The sequence below is a fragment of the Microtus oregoni genome, unplaced genomic scaffold, assembly GCF_018167655.1.
Source record: "Microtus oregoni isolate MIOR12 unplaced genomic scaffold, Mior012 000002F_ref0000024, whole genome shotgun sequence".
NCBI lineage: Eukaryota > Metazoa > Chordata > Mammalia > Rodentia > Cricetidae > Microtus > Microtus oregoni.
The window spans coordinates 66,355,054-66,363,074 of record NW_024543061.1 but is presented as its reverse complement, the minus strand read 5'-3'; positions in this window follow the sequence as shown (position 1 = coordinate 66,363,074).

Here is an 8,021-nt window from a genome sequence, read left to right as displayed (position 1 = left end):
ATAGACATGTTAATGATGGCCATAGGGCTTTTGCTATTCTGCTTCCTGAAATTTGAACTTTTTAAATTTGACAAGTTCTTTTACACCACAACTCTGGATACTCTCCCTCTCCGTCTCCCTATCTCTCTCCCTTTATCTCTTTCCACCCCCGTCCCCAGCCCCACCGACCTCCATCCTCATCCCCATTCTTATTCCCATCTCTATACCCATCTCCATCTCTACTTCATCCCTATCTCTTATCTCCATCCCTCTCCATCTCTAGTCTATCTCTTTGTGCTGGGGAGCAAAGTTGGAGCCTGGCACACGTCAGGCAAACACTCTACCAATAAGAGCCTCTAGATATTCTTTTAACAATTTTTTATCTCACATGATCTTGGATGTCCTTCCCCAGCACTGACTTTGTTCTAGAATATCTTGGGGATGCACTGCTCAGGAAAGCATTGTGTTCTGGAGGTCATTTGCCCAGTGACAACCTGGAAAGTAGTTGTAACTTGGCCAATGAGGTTCAGTCCTCCTCTTCATCCGCCTACCCCCTCACAGCACCTCTTTATCCGCAAACCTCTAAAGTCACTAGCAGCACTTTGCTTAAAGTCAAAGGCACAGCCTTTCTCCATAAGGTGCTAATAGCAACACTTCAGGCTGGTGTAGCTCTCTTTGCGGTTTCTAAAGCACCTTCTTCTTAATTATATTGCTTCCCACCTCCACCTCCCTCGTGGATTAGGTTGCGCTTTTGCGAGTATTCCTGTTTATAGACTAAAGGACATGCCCAAAGTGTGAGGTGGAGGAATAGCCTGGATTTATGGTGGAGGAGAGGTCTGATGTCTAGCCATGGTAGAGCATTTATTGAGCTGACTTATGGTTGGGAAAGACTAGCACAAGCAAGGAAAGGTCACAGAGGACTCTGCATAGGTACTTGGCTTCTTTTGACTGTTCTCATTTTTGAAAGGGAGATATAATTACCCCTGAAGTTGCATGCGTTCTGTGAGAGATACTAGGACCAAATGTTTAAGACATTCTTCCGTGTTATAGAAGCTGAGATAGCAATATGTTGTTAAATGTAGTAGTGGATGAAGACGCTGCAGAGGGGATTAGCAGCAGTCAGCTCCTCCCTGCAATTACGTGCCTGCGTGGATGATGGTGGATTTTGAAGCTCTGGTGGGGGTACATGTTTCAAGAAGAAACTTCAGTACATTTTTCACATAATATGGGGAAGTCAGAAGACCCAAGGTGCTTGGCCATCCTTCTTGATTCTGTCCCTCCCTTGCTTTTGGCATAAAATCTGTTTGCCATCTTCAGACCCTAAATACCAAGGGCTGACTCTGCCTTGCAATATGTTGAGGGACCAGAAGGTATGTGATAATGATCTCAGTCGGGATTGCGAAATGTTGTCTGGTTCGATTTTTCCCCCCACTTCCACCTGTGAATATTGAGAAATAAAGCAAGATGTTGCTTGGAAATTTTCTCATATGCTTGTCTGAGAGACATTTTATAAATATATTAAAAGAACTATTCTTAACTGTCCTCACTAAAAATAAAACAATGCTCATGAGCATCTATGAGTCAGTATAGTCTTTTCCTGAATAGCCCGTACTACAGAGGTGCTTAGAAGACGGGTACATTGTAACATCTCTACGGTGGTCCAGCCCCTCCCTCCTAAAAACTGGTCAGATGGAGGCCACAGTGAAGCTCCTGGCAGCTTTTCCTATGGCATTTTATTGTATGTAGTTGAGCCAGAAGTCAGAAGAATGCTTGGTTCATGAGACATCTTTTTAGAAACTGACATTCAGGGGCTAGATTGAGTTTTTTTTTTAAATCTATTAAGACCTTTTAAAATAGGTTTTATGTAGTATCCCTGTGTTTGCTGTAGTAGATGGCCCATTCTCACTGTTCAAAAATACTGCAGGAACATCTCAGAAAGTCTAATTCCAGCTAAAATTTATTGTCGTCCCCCACCAGAATTAAAATCAGAGATGACCAAGGAAGAGGATAGGCTTACATTTAAGATAATTGTTTGGGAAAAGTCCAGTTCATAATAAAAATTCTTATTTCTCAGTAGAGTGAGCTAAGAATGTGGAAATCCAAGACACTTCGACTCTTGCTGAGGTAGAGATTGCTCTCCTCAACCCTGCATCCCATGGCACACCATCATTTCTCTGCTTCCGCAAGAAAGCGATGTTGTTTTCTATGAGTCTCACAGGGAATCAATCTGAGGCTCAGATTTCACTGTACAGTATGTTCCCCCTTCGTATTAACAAGTAAAAACAGTTCTGAATCTCAGAGAAAGTTGTGCGTATGTCAACCCTTCCAAGATGAGACGCCCACCTCTGTTTTTGAAAGATTAGAGGATATTAGCTTATTGTTAAAGGACATTTCTAATGAAACTGGAATAGCTGTCTCTGAAACCTAACAGGATAAAGATCACATCAACTTATTTAAAAATAAATGATAGCCTTGGAATGGGAGATAGATCACTGGGTAAAGATACTCGCTATACAAATATTAGAATCTGATTTTGAGACCCTCAGAAACCATGTGTCTTAGTTAGGGTTCCTATTGCTATGATGAAAAACCATGACCCAACCAACTTGGAGAGAAAAGGGTTTATTTGGCTTCCATTTCTACTTCTTAGTTCATCACTGAAGGGATTCAGGACAGGAGCCCAAACAATGCCGGAACATGGAAGCAGGAGCTGGTGCAGATGTCACAGGGGAGTGCTACTTACTGGTTCACTCCTCATGGCTTGCTCAGCCTGACTTCTTATAAGACCTCTTATAGCCCCACTCACAATAGGCTAAGGCCTCCCCACAAATCATTAAGAAAATGCCCTACAGCCTGATCTCTTAGAGGCTTTTTCACAGCTGAGGTTCCTTTCTTTCAGATGATGCTAGCTTGTGTCAAGTTGACACAAAACTAGCCAGCACTACATGTAAAGCTGGGTAGGTATGCTAAAATACTAATGTGTAATCTCAGTGATCTACAGTATGATGGGGAACTGGGGCAAGGGAATCCACGAGAGGTTTGGGGGAAGCTAGCCTGGCGCATGCAATAGAAAAGCAAGAGTCCCTGCCTCAAACAATATGGAAAGCAAGGACTGATACTTGAAGTTATCACTTATCTCCACAGCTGTGCCATGGTATATGCGCACCCACACATGAAAATTGTGTGTGTGTGTGTGTGCGCGCGCGCGCGCTCATGTGCACGTGCGCAGAGATGAAAAAATATTCCTTACATGGATAAAATCAAGTATGTGTTCTTACTGTTCATTCTTTGTGTTGGTCATTCCAAAACCAAACTAAGTTTCCATTACATGATCGGTGTGTTGTTATAGCTCATCAGAATAGGATATTTCTGGTCAAAGCATCCACTGTATGTGAAGCAAAAGTGGACATAGGTAGTTTAGCATGTAACAGCCACCCAATTTTGTGATTTTTCAAGGGTTTGCAGCAAGAAGATAGTGGAGCATGGATGTGCTAACGTTTATGTGCTTGAAGGTGGGGTCTTTGGCCAGAACAGTTCTCAGGTGGATGCTTAGAAAATGAACTGGCATGGGGGAGGCTGGAAACGCTTGGCTTATTTGGTGAGTAGTAAGGAGTGAGCTAATTGCTGGTGGTTATTATGCTCTTCAGTGCCCATGGTTATTCTGAAGGCTGAAGCAGTGGCTCATTGGTTAATTCTATTACTTGTTAAGTGATGGACCCTTAAGCGAAATTGTGACCGAAGTGTTCACTGTACTATGGACTAAATTATCCAGGAAGTTTGGTGACATTCACTAAGATAGACTATGACATCCACGTAAACGTTGGTCTAGATACTGCTTGGGTAGTCACACACATCTACACCTACTCCTGAAGTCCTGAACATCTTAGCAAGTTTCAGTAATTCTTAACTTCTCCAGCTGAGTTGGCATCTCATCTTCTCTGTACTGAGATCAATTCTCCAATTCAGAAAATGCAGTATCTGAGATTCTCAACAAACTATTGTTTGTATGTTCTCTCCTTGGGGAATGAAGTTTCATTGTGGTTTGTTCTGAGAGTGTTTCTTAGCTTAACCAAAATAGTTCATTGATAATTACATTTCTATGAAAGACCCACAGACTGAACACTTCCACATAACAAAGTTCTTCATCCATTCTGCTTCAGACCATATTGGTACATCTCTTCTCATACATTCCTGCTTCCTTGAGAAGTCAGAGATTGGTACCTAATTTTGCTAAAAGTTTGCTGCACATGCTCTTTAGGCCTCTGAGTTCTGAATGACTTCACCCTGATCCCTAGGAGTGATGCCTACCTACTTTAAAATTTTCCATGAGACTCTTCATGGTTGTTTTCCTGCCACTTTCATGAAAGGGAAACATGAAGCTGGGCACTAAACTAGAAGATGGATAAAAAGGACTGTACAGCAAGTAAGTGCTGCTGAAAGAGTCTTTATAACTGGAATTATATCTGGGTTCTTTTCATTACTTTCTCATGTTTCTAGAAGCACACTTGGTGTAGGAGGTCCTTCTGTATTTGTGTTGCTTTCATTGGCTGAGTAAAAAAACTGCCTTGGCCTTTTGATAGGGCAACAGCTCAGGTAGGCGGGGAAAACAGAACGGAATGCTGGGAGGGAGAAGGGCAGAGTCGAGACACCAGGAATCTCCAGCCTGAGACAGACATAGGTTAGAATCTTGCCGGTAAGCGACAGTCACGTGGTGATACACAGGTTTATGAGAAATGGGTTAAATCAAGATGTGAGAGTTGGCCAAGAAGAGGCTAGATATAACGGGCCAGGCAAAAATTTAATCAATACAATTTCTGTGTGATTATTTCGGGGGTGAAGCAGGCCCGTGCTCCTCTTACTACACACACATAGCACTTACCCATGCCCCTAGAGAAACACCTGTCTACAGCTTCAGCTGATGCATCATGACATATCTACACACACGTGACCCACCCATGCATGCACATACATCCACATAGTATGATTTCGAATCAGCTAGCTGCCCTTGAGTATATGGTACAGGCATCGCCTGTGCTATAGCACACGTCTACATCAGCCCTCATGGAACATCACTTCCAATGATAGCAATGGTTGTGTTCCAGGCCCTTTTGATGAGGCAAAACCCAAACTTATAAAGACTTCATGACATGTTTCAATGAGAGAATCTGCCATGTAAAGGAAAATTAAAAGAAAACTGGCCTGCAGAAGCTGGGAGCATTATCCTCTGGGCCCTGGGTATTCACCACAGTGACTGTGGTGAGAATCTTTCTGATTCCCCCCATCTTGAATGAACATTTCAGCTGCTACACAGGTACCTTGAAGGCACAGAGTCAGACAGTGACTCTAGGACAGAGTGGAGTCCCGAAAGGACTGACCTGTGGCCATCTCTGAATACTGGCTCATTTCCTATCCGGGCCATTTATTTTCCTGTGTTAGATTCAAATAGTAGATGCTTTTTCTCTTACCCAGGAAGGGACATTCCTAAATAGAACACTTAGGCTTAAGTTATCGCCTCAGATTGCAGGAATTTGGGTTTGTGGGCAAGCATATGCTTCTTCCCGAGTTGAAGACTTTTACTTCCTGGTTTATAAACATAGGGAATAATAAGAACACCTGTTTCTGGCCATGCTGCATGGCTGAATCACTAATGCCAGGCTATATTGATGATTTCCGAGGACAGTACTTGGCTCTTGCAAGACTGAGCAACACACCCCAAATTTGTATGAATGGAAGATCCCATAAAAATGAATGAATACTTGTGGGGTAGTATATATGCAGTTTAGAGTCAGTTAAACTCAAAGATCTGTTCTCTTGAGCAGTCAAATTTTCCCTAAGCCCTAAATTTACAGATTACATCTGTATTCATCTGCTCCAAAAACCTTACCAAGTCCCCTCGTGTCTGAGTTAGAGGGGAAGGTACCCAGCGTTCCCGCTTCCATCTCTAACACCTTAGGAAGGACTTCCACGAGAGTTTATTTATTTGATCTCAGTGTGGGCTTTTAGGTGACAGGTAAAATGGCCTCTAGTTTCCCAGGCAGAGACTGAGTTCCTGGGTCACAAATCTGGAGGTGGAGAAGTGTGCAGGAGTGTGTTATTGGGCAGATGACCTTGGGATGATACTTGAGGGGAAAATTGAAAGTAGGGTGGGCAGAGAGGGAACTCTCTAAACACCTAAACAGAAGCCCAGCCTTCCTTGTGTTGGGGGGGAGGGCACTCAAACTCAGGTGGTCTTTCAAGTTGTCTTTATTTGGCATGTGAAGGCCAAACCTTCATGTTTTCTCATTAACCTGTGTTTGGACACAGCCGCTCTGGGAAGGAACATGGCCTCAGGGAAGGTAGTTCTCTTGTTGTCCGACATCCCCGAAGAGTGTTAAGAGTGTAATATAATCCGGGGGCATTAGGGGACCAGACTGGTACACGAAAGCCTGCCCCAAGAATGAGCAATAAGCTTGCGTGTGGCCAAAGGAAAGGCACCAAGGGAAGCAAGGCGAATTGGTGAGCAGGTGGAACATTCCGGTCGGGTCATGGGCTTCTGATGAGGCCTCCTTGACTGGAGTTTATAGATTGACTTGTTAAATAGACAAAGTGCTTCGAAGGCCCCTGGAGATGCTCCATTCTAATGCATGGTAGGCCTCCTCCAGCCTAGCCCGAGCTTTTCTGTATGGATTGAATTCAATTATTAATCAGAGGCGATGGGTGATGCTGGCTAATGTGGCCCTAATGGCACAGGCTGGGGCGTCGCTCTCCTTTGTAATGTGTGTTCTGAACACAGGCTCGGCTGGAGTGCAGGCAGCCTGCTCCTCCCCGAGTCTGGACACCTCTGTGGTGTAATGCTTCGAGGGCCCTGAGAAGTGCATGAAACCGCTGCCTGACTTAATGCATTTGTGCAACCTGAGCATTTCCTCTTAATGTGTCACAGGGATGATAGAGTGGTGCCTGGAAGGGAGCTGGTGGGAAGGAGTCTTTTAAAGCAGTCTCTCAGCCCTCTGGGTACTGTCGCCGAGCCCCTGAGTATTTTTGTGGCCCATTTCAGGCTACCTTCTGTGGAATTCATGCACCTGCATCCACATTAAGAACGTCTGCTTGGCATGTGGAGCAGAAACGACAAGAGTTATTTAGATTTTTTTTTCATCTGAAAACAGACCCCAGGGAACTAATTGTTCAGGTTGTTTTGCCCTCAGATCTAAAAGAACCCCTAGGACTGTGAGAAATGAGGACTCCTGGAACTCTTAGGCTTTAATCTGTTAGCAGAGAATTTGCATTTTGGGAAAGAGAGAGAGAGAGAGAGAGAGAGAGAGAGAGAGAGAGTCCAGCTTGTTGTATCAAACACAAGTAAGATTCGGAATAGACTTGAAAGGAATCGTAGAATAAACGGGAATCCGCAAATGTCTGTCATCGCGTCTGTCACGTCACAGTTGTGCTGGGACTCTTAGCGCTTTAGTGCTTGACTTCTGGAATAAAATGCCAACTTCTAGCTTAGTAATATATCCTATTAGCTGAAAGGTCCTTGAGACGTCAGACTAGATTAGCCATTTTTAAGAGAAGCCATTTTCAGAGATGTCAGGGATGCAATGGTGTCTTGATATTGCTAGGGTCACGGGGCCATGCGGTAAGCAGAATCCCAAAATCTCTGAAGAAGGGGAGGAGAGGTGGAGCAACTGCCTGACTTTTAATTTAAAAACAATTACTAGTCATCAGTGAAAAGATGTAGTTTCTTGTGGTTTTATTTCTGCCTCAGGCTCTTCTAGAAAAGTGACTGCTGGGAAAGACTGAGTCGGAACAGAAGAGTTCATTTCTTTCTAGAAACTTCATCTCAGTCTTTCTAGAAACATGAGAAAGTTCCCCAAACTGATTGATTCTCTCCGGGCTCAAAACCCAAAGGACTCTAACCAAATAACACCATTACCATTGATGTGTGCACCTTCTGGTGAAGGAACAAACTGAACAGACACAAGGAAACGCAAGCTGGAGGGACTGCAGGCTTAGCGAATTGGGACCTGAATGCCCATCTAAGGTTTAGTGCAGAGGCAAGGTTCTGAGTT